The sequence below is a fragment of the Adiantum capillus-veneris genome, chromosome 25 (genome assembly GCF_014529385.1).
Source record: "Adiantum capillus-veneris isolate H3 chromosome 25, ASM1452938v2, whole genome shotgun sequence".
Taxonomy (NCBI): Eukaryota; Viridiplantae; Streptophyta; class Polypodiopsida; order Polypodiales; family Pteridaceae; genus Adiantum; species Adiantum capillus-veneris.
Window position 1 is genome coordinate 90,162,589 of NC_140955.1, and position 18,199 is coordinate 90,180,787.

The 18,199-nt window shown below is 45.1% G+C and overlaps 1 protein-coding gene across 1 annotated transcript in view; it reads left to right on the plus strand.

Moving 5' to 3' along the window:
• Positions 1 to 1,910: 1,910 nt before the first annotated feature.
• LOC147425261 (putative RNA helicase SDE3) overlaps positions 1,911 to 18,199 on the plus strand; it is a 56,859-nt gene continuing 40,570 nt past the window's right edge. Inside the window, exon 1 of the mRNA XM_086499474.1 lies at positions 1,911 to 2,150. The gene's annotated coding sequence lies outside the window, so the exon portion shown is untranslated. The remainder of the gene's footprint in view (positions 2,151 to 18,199) is intronic.

Consider the following 18,199-nt stretch of genomic DNA (forward strand, 5'->3'; position numbering starts at 1 on the left):
TCATCAAGTGGAGGGATCAGATGGAGGAAATTTACAAAGCCATGGATCAAATGTTGCATACTAGTCTAGGTGGGACATATTTAAAGACATGTTTGCTCCTGCTACAAACGGATGTGAGGTGGCCTTGCAAAATACCCAAAATAGCACATTGCAAGCCATAATGAACTTCGCATACTTGACGAATCGTACAATGTATAATCCATGCTATACACGAACATAGAGAGACATAGAGTGAAATAGAGTGAGAGAGTGCATGCAGGTGCACCTCCTAGAGCGGAGTGCTACACCGACACATCAAGAGAGAAGAGAGGAGAGGAGGGAAGAAGTACACAAGCACTGGGTGCAATCTCCCCCCCATGCAAGAGTGAGTATTTTCCTCTTGCACGTATTTATATATAGATTTCTTGAATGCTCAAAATGAATACAAATTGGCCGGCCGAACATAAATGGCCAAAGCTCATAAAGAGCACTTGAATAATAAAATGTATATAAAATGTATATCCGTTCACATAGGCCTTAGCTCAAACAAGCCTTTTCCACCTATCAGCTACAGAAAATAGGTATATATCAATTTCCATTACAACTGCATGGGCTCAACTTCAAAACAAACTGGTAAGACTCTGAGACAGAGGTCTACACGAGTCGTTTCAACACATAATAAGCCAAATAAATAATACTGAGGTACGAACACAATGCGACCTTTCAAATATCATGTAGGCATGCTACAATTTGCATAGTTAAAGTAAAGTTGCGTCTCACAGTGATGATAAAACTCAGAATAGTAAATGGAACCTTGGAGTAGATCTTACAAGTTTCATTACTTATTCAAGAAATGATGTTTTGTGCCTACCTTTATACACCCACCATTTGAGGGACACATGTCTAATACTAGGAAATCCACTACCTTTAAGGTTTCAACACTAAGGTTTATCAGCATGTAAGAAAGGTGTACAAATTTTGTTGGTGCTTTTTATTGGCACCATCTTTTTTGGTAGAAAGGGAGGGTGTATGCAAAGGGGATTTTAGCCTATGTACAACGAAGCACTCTTCAAATTTTCGAGGGTATATATATATTTTTTCTCTTCAATCTCTCTCTCTCTCTCTCTCTCTCTCTCTCTCTCTCTCTCTCTCTCTCTGTGCAATCAGAAATAAAGGAGTGCGTTGGCACTGTCTATACTCCTCATATTGATTTATAGAATTGCCAAGTATGTGCCTACGATTTAAAAAAAAGAAATGAAGATGAGAATGAAAACAGATTCGAGTTGAATTGGTCAAAAAATAACAGCGCGGTTGAGTGGATGACGTTGACGGAGAATCTCTCTGTCTTGTCTTTCTCTGAGTTGTAAACCGACGCCTAGTTGCATGCCAATCCACGTGTGTGTGTGTGTGTGTTTTTTTTTTCCCCATGATGATGAAGGTGTAAAATCTGGCATAGATGCAGGCGGGGTCGTCTACATTCCCTCCTTCTCTCTCAGCTACGCAACAGGAAAACAAGTCTCTCTCTCTCCTTTCCTGCGCTACACATAGGGCAGTGCCCTAGCCGGCTCATAAAGAGGGCAGCCCTCCTATCTCCTATGGCAACCCCCACTCTCTCGAGCGCATAGTATAGGGCAGCGCGTTCTCCCTCTGTTTGTCCGTGGATGAGGAGGAAGACCTAGGGCGGGGGGAGGTGTTGCATGCATCCGAAGGCAGAGGAGGAATATGGCGAGGACAAGGGGCAAGAGGTGCATCCGAAGGCACAGGAGGATACACAGGCTTGAGGGAATCTGGCATCTTTAAAGTATTAATGGTATTTTTTTTAAAGTCTACCAGTATGTCAGTTGCAAGAGTAGGAGACTTAATCTTATTTTAGCTAGCCAAAATGGATAGAAGTAGCCTACCCCTAAAGTGAGTCCTTGCGCCATCCTCACCTTGGCCTGTTGAGAGCAAATACTTTTACATGAAGTGGGCCAATTGGTATCTTGGCCCTTCTGGAAGTCTGTGTATGGCAATGGGGTGCCAGTGAGGAGACTATTCAGTGGGACGGTGGCTGGAGCGGTCCAAGAAAGCCATGGCAGGCAGATAGCTTCGCCAGCGACAGGCAGGGAGGTTGTCTTCTTCCCTCCGAAGTCAGGTGCATTGCGCTATAGAGCAGCTCCAGCCCCGTACCGGTACGTCTGTTTGTCCTCCTCATGAGAGAGAGAGAGAGAGAGAGAGAGAGAGAGAGAGAGAGAGAGAGAGAGAGATGCCATCTCAAGATGAAGCACATCTCTGCCTGCTAAAGGATCACGGTCTCACATTGCTATCTGAAGTGACTATCATGTTGCTTGCCCACACAAGCATGTACCTGTCCTTCGGGCTCCATTTGCAAGCATTCCCTTTCATATTGATAGGCCCGATAGCCCCAATTTGGGACATTCACTTTCCTATTGATTTTTGTGAACCAATTAGTTCTTGTGTTATTCAAACCTTCAACGTTCTTACCTGTGTATACACTTCGACTAATTTTTAAGCATGGGATATCAAATTTAGGGCTGCAGGAATGTACACAAGTGTGGAGAAGGAGAGGCTCCAGAACACACAACAGCATTAATCCAAAAGCCGAGGAAGCCGTTGAATGAAGGGCTTATATACAATGCACAAGAGACAAAAAGTCCTAGTGAGGAAAAAGGAAGTCAATGATCCTATGTGTGCTCACACACATCTCTGCCATGGCAAGGTTGCAAATCTCTTCTGAAGTGATAAGTTGACCTATGGCACTTACGTATAGGGAAGTGCTAGGCCTATGGCATGTGACCAACAATCCACAAAGCACCAAGCCTTGCAAAAAGCTTGAAGTTTTCGCAAGGCCAAGTCTTTGTTGAAAAAATCAACAAGGTTGCCCTGTGTTTGCACATAGTGGAAGCTAATATCTTCTGCAGAGAGTTTATCTTTGACGTAAAGATGATGCATCCCAATGTGCTTGGACCAACTCAAACGAGAGAATTGTTTTTTGGGGGACTAGAAGATTAGTGTAAAGACAATACTTTTGATACCAATGTCAGATGCAATGGAATTGTGAGACTAGATAGAATTTAGTAATCATGCAAATCACAAATTTTACTCTGCTAACCTTGTGTAGTGAATGAGACTTTGAGTTAATGATGTTCTCTTTCTTAGAATCAGTAGAGAGATGTTTAGAGAGAGAGATCTCTCAAGTAGATAGGCAGATTTGTTGAGAGAGAGAGAGAGAGAGAGAGAGAGAGAGAGAGAGAGAGAGAGAGAGAGAGAGAGAGAGAAGGGGGGGGCAAGGTAGGATCCGTACGTCCGTACAGTACGGTACGGATCCGTACTGTACCCCAAAAAAAAAGAAAAAAAAAAGAAAAAAAAAAGGAATTTCCCCTTCGTGTTTTCGGATTTAATTTCGCCTCTGTTTTGGGGGTTTGGCCGCCTGGTTATTGACGAGTGGGGAGGGAGATTTTTAGTTTGCTTTCTTGGTTTTGGTTTTTGTTTTACTGTTTTGTTTCGTATTCTTTTCTGCTTGTGTTGTGATTGTTTTTGTTTGTCTGATTTGGGATGTTGAGAATTTGGGTTGCTGCTCTACTCTCTCTGCTAGGTTTTCTACAACAGGATTTCATTGTGGTCCCTTAGTTTTCTTCAATGCCTTCTTGGAGGTCTGCCCAAGCTTTGGATTTCAGGAGCCACCTTCAGCAGGTGGACTGTCCTCTAAACCGGCTGATATCTCCTTGTTGCAAGTTTTGCTGGTCCTGTTACGGCCCCCTTTGTTAGTTGTTTCGTAATCGACTCCTCCCTCTGCCCAAGCTTTGGATTTCAGGAGCCACCTTCAGCAGGTGGACTGTCCTCTAAACCGGCTGATATCTCCTTGTTGCAAGTTTTGCTGGTCCTGTTACGGCCCCCTTTGTTAGTTGTTTCGTAATCGACTCCTCCCTCCCTTTTGGTTTTCTAGAGCCCTTGCTTTTAGACGGTGCCGGTTGGTGGACGTCCGACATTGAGCTACTGCCATTACAGATGTTCCTTACTCCACATCATTGCTGGTTGGCTTTTTGGTAGTTTTGGTGTATGGTACGCAGTTGCAGAGTGAGTTTTGATGTGCGTGCCTAATTGTCAAAGACAATTTGTGGCCTCTCTTGCCTGGGCACTTTTTGCTCTCCTTAGGAGAGGTTTTCCCCTTGGATTTTCAGGATTCAGTTTGCGCATGTGGCTAGTTGTATATGGTTTTTTGTATCTCACCCTCTGGCATGTTTTGTAAACAATCTTGTATTTGTCTTCAGAATTGGCACCATTTGGGTGATTCGAGGGGCTTATAGAAATCAGCTCTTTTGAGAGAGAGAGAGAGAGAGAGAGAGAGAGAGAGAGAGAGAGAGAGAGAGAGAGAGAGAGAGAGAGAGAGAGAGAGAGAGAGAGAGAGAGATGAAATGAAAATGAAATGTAATATTAACGTCTTCAAAAGGCCCAAATGACCTATGATACCAAAAGGTTACATGTGGGAAATCTAATACAGGTCTCGGTACAAAAAGTACAAAGAATTGAAAAGAAAATAGTGGGTAGGGGTGGAGTGAAAGCTGATACAAAGGGAATACAAAGGGTGAGCTGATACAATGGAGCTCTCTGATAGTAGAGGCATCATATACATATACATCAGTATCCAAAAGGCTATAGAGGTTCAATGTCCTCCAAGGTAAGCACTCTGTCGGGACGGCTCCTATGTCGCGCCAGTATGGTGATCCTCTGTCGCAATCTGCGTCGATGTTGAGAGGGTCCCCTCATTCGTGGGCGACGGGACCGCCCCAACTCTTATTGCCCGATCAAGCAATATGCTCGATCAAGAGAGAGCGCTAATTGTATCTCGTTTTACATGTTTTTCGTTTGACGCCTATGGCCCTGCTATATAAACAGTGATGTACTTGCTCTCAAAATAGGCACCATTTGGGCCTTTTGGGAGATTTTAAAACAGTGCCCAACAAAAGGTCTATGGCACTCTGTCAAAACCTTGTTGTTTTAACCCTTGAGTAACACATAAGATTGTTCTCCGCAATGCCCAACAAAAGGTGGACTATGGCACTTTGTCAAAACCTTGTTCTTCAACCCTTGGGTAACACATAACATTTTTCTCCGCATTACGTAACTAGAGCATAGCCTGCAACTATCTTCCGTCTTTGCAACCGGTCAAAGATGTTTGCAAAATCTGGATGTCTGGCGTACTAATCAACCATATCCTTGAAATTCCGATGGTGGATCGCCGAAATAGCCAATATCTGTGGCTTTTGAGAAAATGTGTCTGCCACGAGGTTCTTCTTTCCCTTAACATGGACGATCTGATAATGAAACTACGACAAAATGTTTGCTTATCTCATATGCTTATGCGAGAGTTGCTTATGGAACAAGAAGTATCTCAAACTCTGGTTTTAGGTGAACACTGTAAAATGTGCTCCGAGTAGAAAATGGTGGCGCACTGGGTAAGAGCACGTGTCACTACCAATAGCTCCTCGTGAATTTGTGCAACCCGCTCTAGTTGCTCGTGAGAACATTCTACTCTCATAAGCTACAACATGGCCCTCTTGTATTAAGAGTCAAGACCGCCCCCAGACTGCGTCCACAGGCATCATAGTAAACTTCAAATTGTTTTAATATGGTAGAATCAACACCGGACCAGTTGTCAACTTTTCCTTTAGAGTCTCAATATTGATGGTCCTTAAGCAAAAGGAACCTTAACTTTCGAATGAACCGCATGTAGTACGAACATAAGCCCAAAAAGCTGCAAACTTCATGTACATTCTTCAAATCTGGCCAGTCTCTCATAGTCTCGACCTTGACCGCGTCCATTTATACACCCTCAAAAGAGACAATGTGTCCGAAAAAGTGTATTTCTGGCAAGGAAAACTTGCTCTTTTTCCCATTAACCACCAATCTCTAAAACTCATGTCCATCATGTTATTGAACGTTGCAGGAGCATTTATGAGACCAAAAGGCATTACCAAATACTCATACAATCCAAGAACGTCCTAAACGCGGTCTTGTATACATCTCCAAGAACGATCTTGATCTGATTATAGCCACTTTTCAGGTTGATTTTGCTAAAGCATGTAGAACCGTGTAATGTGTGAGTCCCATAGTGGTCTCGTATGGTCCCGTACGTTCTGTACACGTATGACGATGTGCAGTACTAAACGAACTAAAAACATTATGATGTACGATGACGTTACGTACGTGCAAAAAAAATAAAATAAATTTCTCAAGTCTAAGGCCTAGGCCCTTGGGTTTAAACTTTACACTTAAAGAAACTTGACATCTGTACAAATTACAATTATGTAGTATACACTAAGCTACTAGTATCAATAGATTATATAGAGAGAGAGAGGGATCTTGGAAGTGGGGTGGGGTGGGAGAGAGATGGAGATGTGAATTACGAGAGCTTCAGTGGGAGCTTGAAAGGGAGAGAAGATGGAGAGGCAAGACTCTAGTCCATAGTTACAGGGGACGGGGGGAACGGGCCCTAGGGCCGGGGGACGCCCGAAACTGGGCCGGGGACGCCATGGGATGGACGGTTTTTCGGTCGGACCGGGGACGACAGGGAACGGTCGGGAATGGAATTTTTCAGGCGAGCTAAAAAATTCAAATTTTGAAAAAGCTGACCGTTTAAAACGGCCAGTTGCAGTCAACGACCATATTTTGGGGGGAGGGGGGTTGGCCCTTGGGAGGCTATAAAAGCCCCCTTGGGCCTCGTATTCCCGCAAGCTCTCCTCTCTACTCAAGCTCTACGACTATGCGCCGTACGGTCTACGGTCTACCTTCTAGAGGCTTTTAAGCCTTCTACACTCTACACTCTACTCTTGAGTCTCCACTCTCTCCCTCTTCTACCCACTTTGAAGCTCTCCTCTACTCTCTCTCCACACAAGCTCTCCTCTAACTTCTAAGCTATTAGCTCCTCTTAACTCCTCTAACTTGTAAGCTCTACTCTCTTGAGTCTCTCCACCATCATGTCATCTCAAGCCAACTCCACTTCTCAAGCCGGCTCTTCTCGAAGGAGGCCCGCCGTGCAAACATGGTCGTGGTGGTATGAAGTCGACTTTAGCACGCGTGGCAAAGGTGGCGGTGCAAGATCATGGACATGCAAGCTATGCTCGTACAAGAGAACGGGTGGTTCAAACAAAGTGCGAGCCCATCTTCTTCATGAATCCGGTCACGAGGTGAAGTTTTGCCCTCGAGTAACTCCCGAGAAGAGGTTGGATCTTCTTGAGAAGCTCATGGTGTATGAGGTCGTGGAAGCGGCCAAGAGGGGCCTTTTTGTTGCCGTTGATCCCTCCGCCACGGCGACACCGCGAGAGCAAAGGGAAGCCTTATTAGCACATTTCCGCCTATATGACTTGTGTTCTTTGGTCTATTTAGTGTAAATTTGTGGTCAAAGTGATGCTCTCTGTGTGTAGGTCAAAAAATGTCAAAAAAACTCTCTTTTTTTTTCCCGTTTCGACCCCCGTCCCCGTTTCTTGACTTTTGCCGTCCCGTCCACATTCCCAACCCCGACCCCGACCCGCCGTCCCATGTAACTATGCTCTAGTCTCTAGAGCTTGTCATTTGAGAGCTAGAACATGGGAGCATTGAGAGCTTGTAGTTGTAAGTGTTGGAGAACAAGATGGAGAGGCATTGCTTAAATAGGAAGAGGCTAGACTCTAGAGCATGAGAAAGGGAGAGCATGGGAGAGAGGGAGTCATTAGAATCTAGGTCACATCATCTCACATGGATGATGGGCTTCAAGCCTTCATGTCCATTGTAATTCGTGGCATATGATCCAATGTGGTGAAAATGCGCTCCAAAACCTGCCTACAACGTTCACTAGTCAACAGTCAAAATACCGCCAATGGTCATAAACGGCTTAGAATTTTTGAACGTATGGAACGTACTAGACGTACGGCACGGGACGGGATGCGACGGGCCGTACTTAACGTTCCGTACGTCGAACGAGAACTACCGTGAATGTGTCGAGTATTTTATCGATCTTGGGTATTGGAAACCTGTACTTAATGGTGATTTTGTTGAGAGCTCTGTAGTCAATGCACATTCTCCTTGATCTTTCTTTCTTTAGTACCAACAATACTAGCAAACAAGAAGGTGACGTGCTGGGCTAAATTAGACGCTGTTTCAGAAGCTCTTTCACTTGGTTCATAATTTTCTCATTCTGGGCTCTATTTACTCTATAAGGTGGCCGATTCGGTGGCGTGTTGCCACGAATCAAATCAATAGTGTGAAGATGGTCGCTGAGGAAGTAACTCTCCAGGCAAACCCTCAGAGAAACAATCGGCTTGAGCTTGCAAAAAGTCTTGTCATTCCTTCTCCAGGTCGGATATATTTGACGTTTTATTGTCATTTAACTCATTCAAGTAGATTGAGTAAACAAAAAGACTCGATTTCATCAATTTTGAAATGGCCAAAGCCGATATAAGTGGGACGGATTCGCCCTTCAATTTTACATCAAGAATAATATCTCTACTCTTCTCATTCTTCAATGTCGTCTTCCAGGCCTTGTAATCGACGACAACGCCCTTCTTATGGTACCAGGGGATTCCGTAGCATTCAGCTCGTTGCTCGGCTAAAAATCTTGGGCCTGATGGTTTCTTCTTCCGCTTCTTCCCCCCCTCCTTGCTGCCATTTGGTTGGTTTGCAGACACTGGCCTATCCGTTGGGTACGTTAGTGTACTGGCTTGCATTCCAAATCATGACCATTAAGTGGTTGAATGGAGTCCCATCTTCTTTTGTAAACAGTATCGCCGGATCTCCTTGGGCAAACCACAACAAAACCGCTCAATTTGCTGCTTAAAGTTGATATTCTTGAAGGATGAATCTAGTAGAAAGTATTGCAAAAGCATTGGCAATAGTCATCAAGATAGGAAGACGCTCGCCATACTATAGAATGTTCGGAAAAGCACCCTCTTGAGAAAACAACGTCGAACTGTTGGACGAAGGCAAGAGCTTTGTGGGTGTCCTTATATCTTGTAAAAGTGTCGAATTTAAGTGCTTGCCCACCCTCTTTTAACTTCTTGGTCTTTCCACCCCTTCTGTTGAAGATGGTCAAAGTGACTTAGTTTGTAGCCTCGTCTATGCCTTGTTCCAAACATTGACTTATCCGAATCTGAAATGTTGAAGGACGAGGTATCCTCGTTAGAATTTGTCAAAATGCTTCCCGTGCTTTCGAGATCCTTTCTGTGATCTGGATCGTCTGTCCCTCTCGTTCTTGCTCTTCTTGCTCTTTTGAGTCCTTTTGCGCTTCCGGTGCTTCTCCTCCTCGCTGGAGTCAGAGGAAGAAAAACTCTCCAAGCTATCTGAAGACAAAGATGGATTGGGGGCATCCTCAAAGCGTACATGCTTCTTGGATCGGATAACTCTTTGAATGTGGATTTCCAACCTAAGTAGCTGGGCTCCGCGGCTTTTCTTTCGAGAGCCATTCGAAGGCTTCATAACTTGGTTGACCCGCTGCTCCACGGCACTATCAAGCTCATCTTACGAGTATAGTCGTCGGTTGTCTGCACTCGGCTTAGGTTTCTGCTCATGGCCGACTTGAGAGGTGAGTGAATGGCCGCCTGCCATCTTGAATGAATCTCATTAAGTGGATGATTCTTCAGAAATTTTGCATACTATGGGTCCTTGGCAATTGGCACAGATGTCAACCTCAACCGTCGCGCTTCCATCTTCTCGATGTCCTTTCCTCACTCGAGAGAGTAGGGATAACTGTCTCCTCCTTGCCAGATTCGCTGTCGAAATCCATTTTTGCTGCAAAAAAAGGCATCGGATCTTTCGTAGAAGAAGAATCGCCTGAGCTCTGATACCATTGTAATAGACTTGGACAGTCCAAGTCGAAGATCTACAGCAACACATGTGAGGGAAACTGAACGAAACTGAAAAATAGAGAGACCCTTCCTATTTTTCAAATGGATTTTCTCCGCCCCATAGTCTATGACAACTTTGTTGTGAGTGTGCCATGACATCCCTAAAAGAACATTGCAGCCTTCCAAAGGCATGATGTCGAAGTCCTCGTGCCTTGACAATGTAGTCGCAACTTCCCAAAGACGGGCGTTAAGATGACTTCATGCCCTTGTGCTGCCAGAATTGCACCCATCTATGGCCCCATATCTTGAGACTTTATCCCCAATCGAGCTGCGATCTTTGTCAAAATAAAGTTGGCCTTGGCTCCAGTGTCAAAGAAGATGAGCGCTTCTCGGTCCTGCACTTTGCCCCAGGACTTGTAGAACTCGGACATCCTCTCTCCTCTTAGCTTGTGAGGGTACTTTTAACTTTGTAGGAAAGGTTTTTTTACCTTGGCTTTCCATTTTCTACAGTTTGCCACGTGGCTAGTTGTATCTGGTTTTACAGTTTCCAGATTGTTGCCTTTGGGCTTGCTTTGTAATCAATAATGTACTTGCCCTCAGAAGCGGCGGCGTTGTGAGGGATTTTCCGAGCAATAGAAATCAGCCCCTTTTTTTTAGAAAGAGAGCGTGCACGAGCGCGCGCGCACGCGCACACGCACACAGAGATTTTTGATGTCTATTAGAGGCCGAAATCGGCCCATGAGACAAAACAATGTACATGATAGGGTATCATCTATGTATCGGCAAAAGGGCAAAGGTACAAAATAAAATGTGACAATGCTACTGACAGGAAACTGCTTACTTCTAAGTTCTAAGGGGTAGTGATCCATGGATGTCCAATACAAGGTATTTGAAGGGGTGTTGGGGGGGGTGTGTGGAGCTCTATCTCTAAGGGTGGAAAAGGTGTAAGATCTATATGCTTAGGGAAATACAATCATGAGATGCATCAATCTATCGAGCTCCATCACGTGCCATATTATGGCTCTAGTATGTGGTGCTTGGTGGTTTTTTGGGGGAGTGTCACGTGACACATCCCAACCCTATGTGTTTGTGGACTAGCTACAGCATAACAGGGTTCAGTCGGTACAGTTAGTCTAGATTAGAAGTGATCTGGCACTTTTGTGAGTCTATTCGTAGACCGTGCATGCCCAGTCACTGAGTGTAGATGCATATCCTCTAGTTGCACACAGCATGATCATCAGTATTCCCTTCAGAATCCATCAGATTCAGTCAAGGGAATTTTCGAGTGCATTTAGCCTATTTTCCCTATTTTTGGTATTTTCACTTATTATTTTTAAGTAACTTTCCAACAAAAGTAGGTAGGGCTATTTTGATAAGTTAATATATAAGCAAACCCAAGTTAGCAGTAATTGGCAGAAGAGGCAGCAGGAGCTTCCCGCTCAACAAGCAACTTCTCAGCAGAACCGCAGAAACCACCCCCCCCCCCCCCCCCCCCCCCCCCCCCCCCCCCCCCCAACCTTGGTGCTACCTTCTCCATTGGCTAGCATTTTTGGTTCCAGCAGTGAGTCGTGACCCTCCAAGATCTGGCGTTTTCAGCATTGCCTGGATCGTCATCCTCACCAGCAACACCTAGCGACTGCAGATCCCTCTCATCGCCATCAAATCCCAATTAGCTAGCGTTTTTGCTCAGCAAGCATCAGCGTTTTGGAGTCCAACAATCCCAGCGGTTTTGCTAGTGACACAGGCAGCCCAGGGTTAGTGTTTTTCAGCCCTAGCCGCGTCAGAGAGGCAGCGTTTTTCAGCCTATGGGACAGCAGTAGAATCAGCCCCGATTGGATGCAGAAGTTTCCCCAATTTCAGCCCATAAAAACGCAGCCAAAACAGTCATTTTCAGCCACCGAAACAGTCCCGAAATTCAGCAGTTAGAAGATCTCAGATTTCAGCCATCAAGTCGTCGTCGTCATGACCGTCGTCGTCATCGGCATAGTCCAAGTTGCATCAGTCCATTGCATACGCATTGTACCACTTTTTGCAATCAAAAAGTAGACCACTCTCGCCGATGAGAGTGGGGCCTTCGGAGGAGGGTTTTACAACTTGTCGGGTGTCGTATCTTTTTTCTCTCCTTCTCTCAGTCTCATACATTGTCCATTCACTTTGTTTGTGATCATAGCACTTTCCATTAAGAACGGAAGGCTCTCCCTTCCATAAGAACTAAAAGGAACCTTGAGCACAGTTCGGAGCACTCATCTTGAGCAAAGCGCAAACAATCATTCCGCTGCACCTAACATTGGTATCAGAGCTTTGGCAGTGTTCTGTATCACTCAAGGAAAGAACCACAATATTTTTTTTTTGCTTGTCGAGGTTGCACGAACCCAAGCTCGCTTGGGTGTGCCGATTCCTAATCGTGTTGTGTTGAAGAGTGACAGGAATCCCAAGAAAGAAGGGCTTGTCCAGCCTCCCCATGTGTCTCTTTTCACTCATTGAGAGCGGACCGTGCACTTAGCGGCCGGCCAATCGACGTGAGCTGGGAAAAAGCAACCTTGGTGTGAGCACAAGGCCGCCAAGGGGTGCGCCCGCAGAAAGGAGTAGAACTCGGGTGAAGAGAAGATCCTTCTCAAACACAGATTGCAAGCGAAAGAAACCCTCAAGAACTCAAGAACCCCAAGAACCAAGACCCCCAAGAACCCAAGTTCCTCGTGAACTTAAGAACCCAAGACCACAAGAACCCAGGACTTCAGAATGGTCATCACTCGAAGCGGAATGGATACTTCGCTTGGAGGTGATGAGCATGAGAGAGGCGAAGAAGAATTTTCCCCACCAGGAGGTTTTTTTGACCCTTCCCCATCTACGACAAAGATTGCACTAACTCCTATGGAGGAGTTGGATCAAGAAAGAGAAGCAGAAAGAAAAGCCTACGAAGAAGACATGGTAGCCGTAGAGCGCCGGTACCAAGAAAGAATGACAGCCATAGCGCGTGAGAGCGAGCAAGCACGTTTGGAAGCCAAAGCAAGACAAGCAGAATTTGATCGTGAGAACAAAGCACTACAAGAACAGAGCGACCGACAAAACAAAGAGTTCTTGCGACTCTATTCTCAAGTTCAGGCACAAATGCAAGAGATTTGGGGAAAGGAGACTCTCTCAGTCTCTTCTTCTCCAAAGCATGACACACAGGATTTGCATGATTGTGTGAAGCATGATGATGAATTGCATGACAATGATTTGTATGATGATTTGAATGATATTGCTAAGCATGATGATTTGGATGCCAATGACAAGCATGATGATTTGCATGATCAAGATGTGATTTCTCACAAGCATGATGAGTTGCATGAAGATGACGTGATTGTTCACAAGGATGATGAGTTAGTTGATGCTTTTTCTAGCGAAGCTAACCTCGTTGCAGATTCAATTAATCACGACGGATTGATCTTGGCTCTCGAGCCTAGGTCTAAGAACCCCCTCAAGATGAAGCGATCTTGGCTCTCAAGCCTAGGTTCAAAGCACCCTCACAAGAAGTATTGTGTGCTCGCATGATTGATATACACGCATTGTTCGAATGTTTCATTCGTGATCGTTTCTTGTATTTTAGTCAGCGTCTTTCTGTGATCCCTTTTATTAGGCATGATATATTGTACGTTGAGCACGTTTCACTCATGGATGAGCACAAATGTATGCGCATTTCTCATGAAAAGCTGAAAAGTATGGATGTAAGGAAGTCGCATTCCATGTCTCTTCCTTGGCATGAAACATTCGTAGAACGAGCACATGAAAGTATAAGCACCAAGCATGGGCATTTCCGTTGTGAATTGCCACAATTGATTGCTCTAGATCATAAGAGAAAGATTCGATCTCATTGTTTGCGTATATGTGGTGAACGGTTTAGCACTCCGTCTATTGGTTCATCTACATTGCATACACAAGTCTTTGAGGAAGACAATATTTTTTCCACTAACTTTACATGGAATGGGTATGTTCATGTTTTTGTGTTGGAAGTGGTTTCAGGAATTTTCAACCTCGGAGATTCTTGAAGAAGGTGGACCTACGTCCATGGAAGAAGTGGAAGCATTGAAGGAGACTCAGAAGACTTGTGTCGCTTTCGGCACGGCCCAAAGAAGCAAGCGTTGCAGACTTTTATGAAGTTAAAGTACCGCACGACCCACACATCAGAGTGGGCCGGCGAAGAGTCCCTTCCAGGATTCCGGATGCTATTGGCGATCTCCCTCGGCGCCATACAGTTCGGTACGAGTACCTCACTTTGAAAAGGAGGGGATGTCACGTGACACATCCCAACCCTATGTGTCCATGGACAAGCTACAGCATAACAGGGTTCAGTCAGTCTAGATTAGAAGTGATCTGGCACTTTTGTGAGTCTATTCGTAGACCGTGCATGCCCAGTCACTGAGTGTAGATGCATATCCTCTGGTTGCACACAACATGATCATCAGTATTCCCTTCAGAATCCATCATATTCAGTCAGGGGAATTTTCGAGTGCATTTAGCCTATTTTCCTTATTTTTGGTATTTTCACTTATTATTTTTAAGTAACTTTCCAACAAAAGTAGGTAGGGTAATTTTGCTAAGTTAATATATAAGCAAACCCAAGTTAGCAATAATTTGCAGAAGAGGCAGCAGGAGCTTCCCGCACAACAGGCAACTTCTCAGCCGATCTGTAGAAACCCCCCCCCCCCCCCCCCCCCCCCAAACCTTGGCGCTACCTTCTCCATTGGCTAGCGTTTTTGGTCCCAGCAATGACCCTCCAAGATCTAGCGTTTTCAGCATTGCCTGGATCATCATCCTCACCAGCAACACCTAGCGACTGCAGATCACTCTCATCGCCATCAAATCCCAACTAGCTAGCGTTTTCCAAATCAGCCTATTGGTGTTTTTTCTCAGCAAGCATCAGCGTTTTGGAGTCCAACAATCCCAACGTTTTTGCTAATGACACAAGCAGCCCGGCGTTAGTGTTTTTTAGCCCTAGCCGCGTCAGAGAGGCAGCGTTTTTCAGCCTATGGGACAATAGTAGAATCAGCCTGGATTGGATGCAGAAGTTTCCCCAATTTCAGCCCATAAAAACGCAGCCAAAAGTCATTTTCAGCTACCGAAACAGTCCCGAAATTCAGCAGTTAAAAGATCTCAGATTTCAGCCATCAAGTCGTCGTTGTCATGACCGTCGTCGTCATCGGCATAGTCCAAGTTGCATCAGTCCATTGCATACGCATTGTACCACTTTTTGCAATCAAAAATTAGACCACTCTTGCCTACGAGAGTGGGGCCTTCGGAGGAGGGTTTTACAACCTCTCGGGTGTCGTATCTCTTTTCTCTCCTTCTCTCAGTCTCATACACTTGCACGCACATTGTCCATTCACTTTGTTTGTGATCATAGCACTTTCCATTAAGAACGGAAGGCTCTCCCTCCCATAAGAACTAAAAGGAACCTTGAGCACAGTTCGGAGCACTCATCTTGAGCAAAGCGCAAACAATCATTCCGCTGCACCTAACATTGGTATCAGAGCTTTGGCAGTGTTCTGTATCACTCAAGGAAAGAACCACAATAATTTTTTTTTGCTTGTTGAGGTCGCACGAACCCAAGTTCGCTTGGGCGTGTTGATTCCTAATCGTGTTGTGTTGAAGAGTGACAGGAATCCCAAGAAAGAAGGGCTTGTCCAGCCTCCCCATGTGTCTCTTTTCACTCATTGAGAGCGGACCATTCACTTAGCGGCCGGCCAATCGACGTGAGGTGGGAAAAAGCAACCTTGGTGTGAGCACAAGGCCGCCAAGGGGTGCGCCCGTAGAAAGGAGTAGAACTCGGGTGAAGAGAAGATCCTTCTCAAACACAGAGTGCAAGCGAAAGAAACCCTCAAGAACTCAAGAACCCCAAGAACCAAGACCCCCAAGAACCCAAGTTCCTCGTGAACTTAAGAACCCAAGACCACAAGAACCCAGGACTTCAGAATGGTCATCACTCGAAGCGGAATGGATACTTCGCTTGGAGGTGATGAGCATGAGAGAGGCGTGTTAGGGAATAAAGGCCTAAGTGCCTTGTACTTATTAACTTATAAGTTAAAAGACTTATAAGTGAGGGGGCCCAAGTGTGAATGGCCCCCTAGTCACTTACTCATATACTCAAAGGTCAAGCCCAAAAGAAAGATCGTGACTTCTCCCAGTTTTTCTACGAGCGTTCTCTCTCTCTCTCACATTTTTCCCTGCGTGTGCTTCTTCTGCGCCACTCTCCTCTTCTCCTTCACTCTCATTGCATAGAATAGCAAGTGGGCTCTCTCTCCTGCTCCCCCACACATGGTATCAGAGCTTTAGGGTTTCCAAGAGAGCCATTTTCGCAACACAGATCAGAATTCTGTTCTTGCTCGCTGCGGGAAGGATATTCAACCGTTTTCGATCAACTCTGTCGCGAAGGGATCCTCTCACCGTGTAGAATCGACCTCCGGTGACAGTTTTCCCAAAATTAGGGTTTCAAAAACTGGCGAACAGCAGCCTATTTCTGCTGAAATTGACCAATTTCGGGGTCAATTTGATGCAATTTCATTAGGGCAAGTCTCACAGGTCAATCTTACAGGTGTTTCCACCAACGAGGTTCTGAAAATTCAGCAAAACAGGTGTTTACAGATCTGATTTTTGCCCTAAAACAGGGAATTTCAGCAAGCAAATGATGTATACACCTTGTGGAAACCTTTGGTAAAGGTTTGGCAGTGAATGTACGCCGTTTTGGGATGATTTCGCGTGAAATTTGCTCGCTGTTTTTCTATAACAGCAAGCTGTTTTTTGCCCGATTGCGCACATTTGGGCGTGTTTAGGTCGGCAAAACAGGGTTTCAGTGTTTGCAATCACTCAGAATGGCTTCTAGCAGTGAAAGTGGCAATTTGTTGCACATTCGCAAGCTTGAAGGTTCCCATAACTTTGCTATATGGAAGAAGCAATGTTATAATGTGATGTTGCAGAAGAAACAGGCGAAACCTATTAAGTTACAGGGTGTGAAACCGGTTGATATGGAGGTTGAAGAATGGGAAGAAGTGGACGAGTTGGCTCGCTCCACGATCATGCTTTCGGTGTCTGACAATTTACTCTTCAACGTAGAGAATGAGTAGACAGCATGGGGCATGTGGAAGCGTTTAGACGAGTTGTATGCACAGCAGAGTGCTGCCAGTAAAGTGTATTGGCTTAAGAAGCTTATGGATCTCCGCATGAAGGAGGGCACGCACATGTCAGTGCATCTCAATGAATTCAATTCTATTTTCAGCCAACTGACAGAGCTGAAATTCACGATTGATGAGGAGTTCAAAGCTACTTTTCTGCTATGCACATTGCCCGAGAGTTGGGATGTATTCCGGACAGCTCTTAGTAACTCAAGTGCGTCACTTAAGTATGCAGATGTAGAGAGTTCTCTCTTGATGGAAGAGATGAACAGGAAGAACACCACAGGTGGGTCTTCTAATGCATTGCACTTGAGAGGCAGGTCTCAACAGAGGGAGAAATCTGACAGTAAGGACAGGGAACGCAGCAAATCTCGTAGGAAAGATGTTGTGTGTGATCATTGTGGAAAGAAAGGGCATTATAAACGGGAATGCTATGAGTGGAAGAAAGAGAAGAACAAGGGTGCTGAAACTGATGCAAAGGACAAGGGAAATGCCAAGAAGAGCACTGTGTTGATTGAGGAAATCAATGTTGCTAGTAGTTGTGACAGTGACAGCAGCACTGATGTACTCAATGCCTCTTCTGTGGATGCACATACCCTTGCTATGGGTTCTGATGTGGACATGCATACTTGGATTCTTGATTCAGGTGCCTCCTTTCATGTAACACCTCATAGGGATTGGTTTACACAGTACTCAGGTGAGGTGCAGGGCACTGTTTATTTGGGAGACAACTATGCATGTGACATTGCAGGTATTGGCAGTGTCCAGTTTTCCTTTGCTGATGGTATGACTTTTGTTTTGCACAAAGTGCGCCATGTGCCACAACTCAAGAAGAGTTTGATTAGTACAGGGCAGCTAGATGATGCAGGCTATCACACCACTTTTGGTGATAGCAAGTGGAAAATTTGTAAAGGGGCCCGGATTGTAGCCAAGGGTTGTAAATCGGACACTTTGTATCCTTTGCATGTATCTAGTGTGCGTGACCATGTTGTCGCCGTAACCGAGCAGCCAAGTGTTTCTTTGTGGCATGGCCGGTTGGGACACATGAGTAAAAGAGGAATGGAAACTCTGTCTCGTTGTGGTTATTTGCCGTGTTTGAGGTATGCTGATTTTTCTCATTGTGAGCACTGTATTTATGGTAAGCACAGTCAAACACCGCACAAAAGGTCTTTTTCTTTGAAGTCTGACAGGTTAGACTTAGTGCATTCCGATGTATGTGAAATGCCACAGTTGTCCTTAGGGGGAAAGAAATAT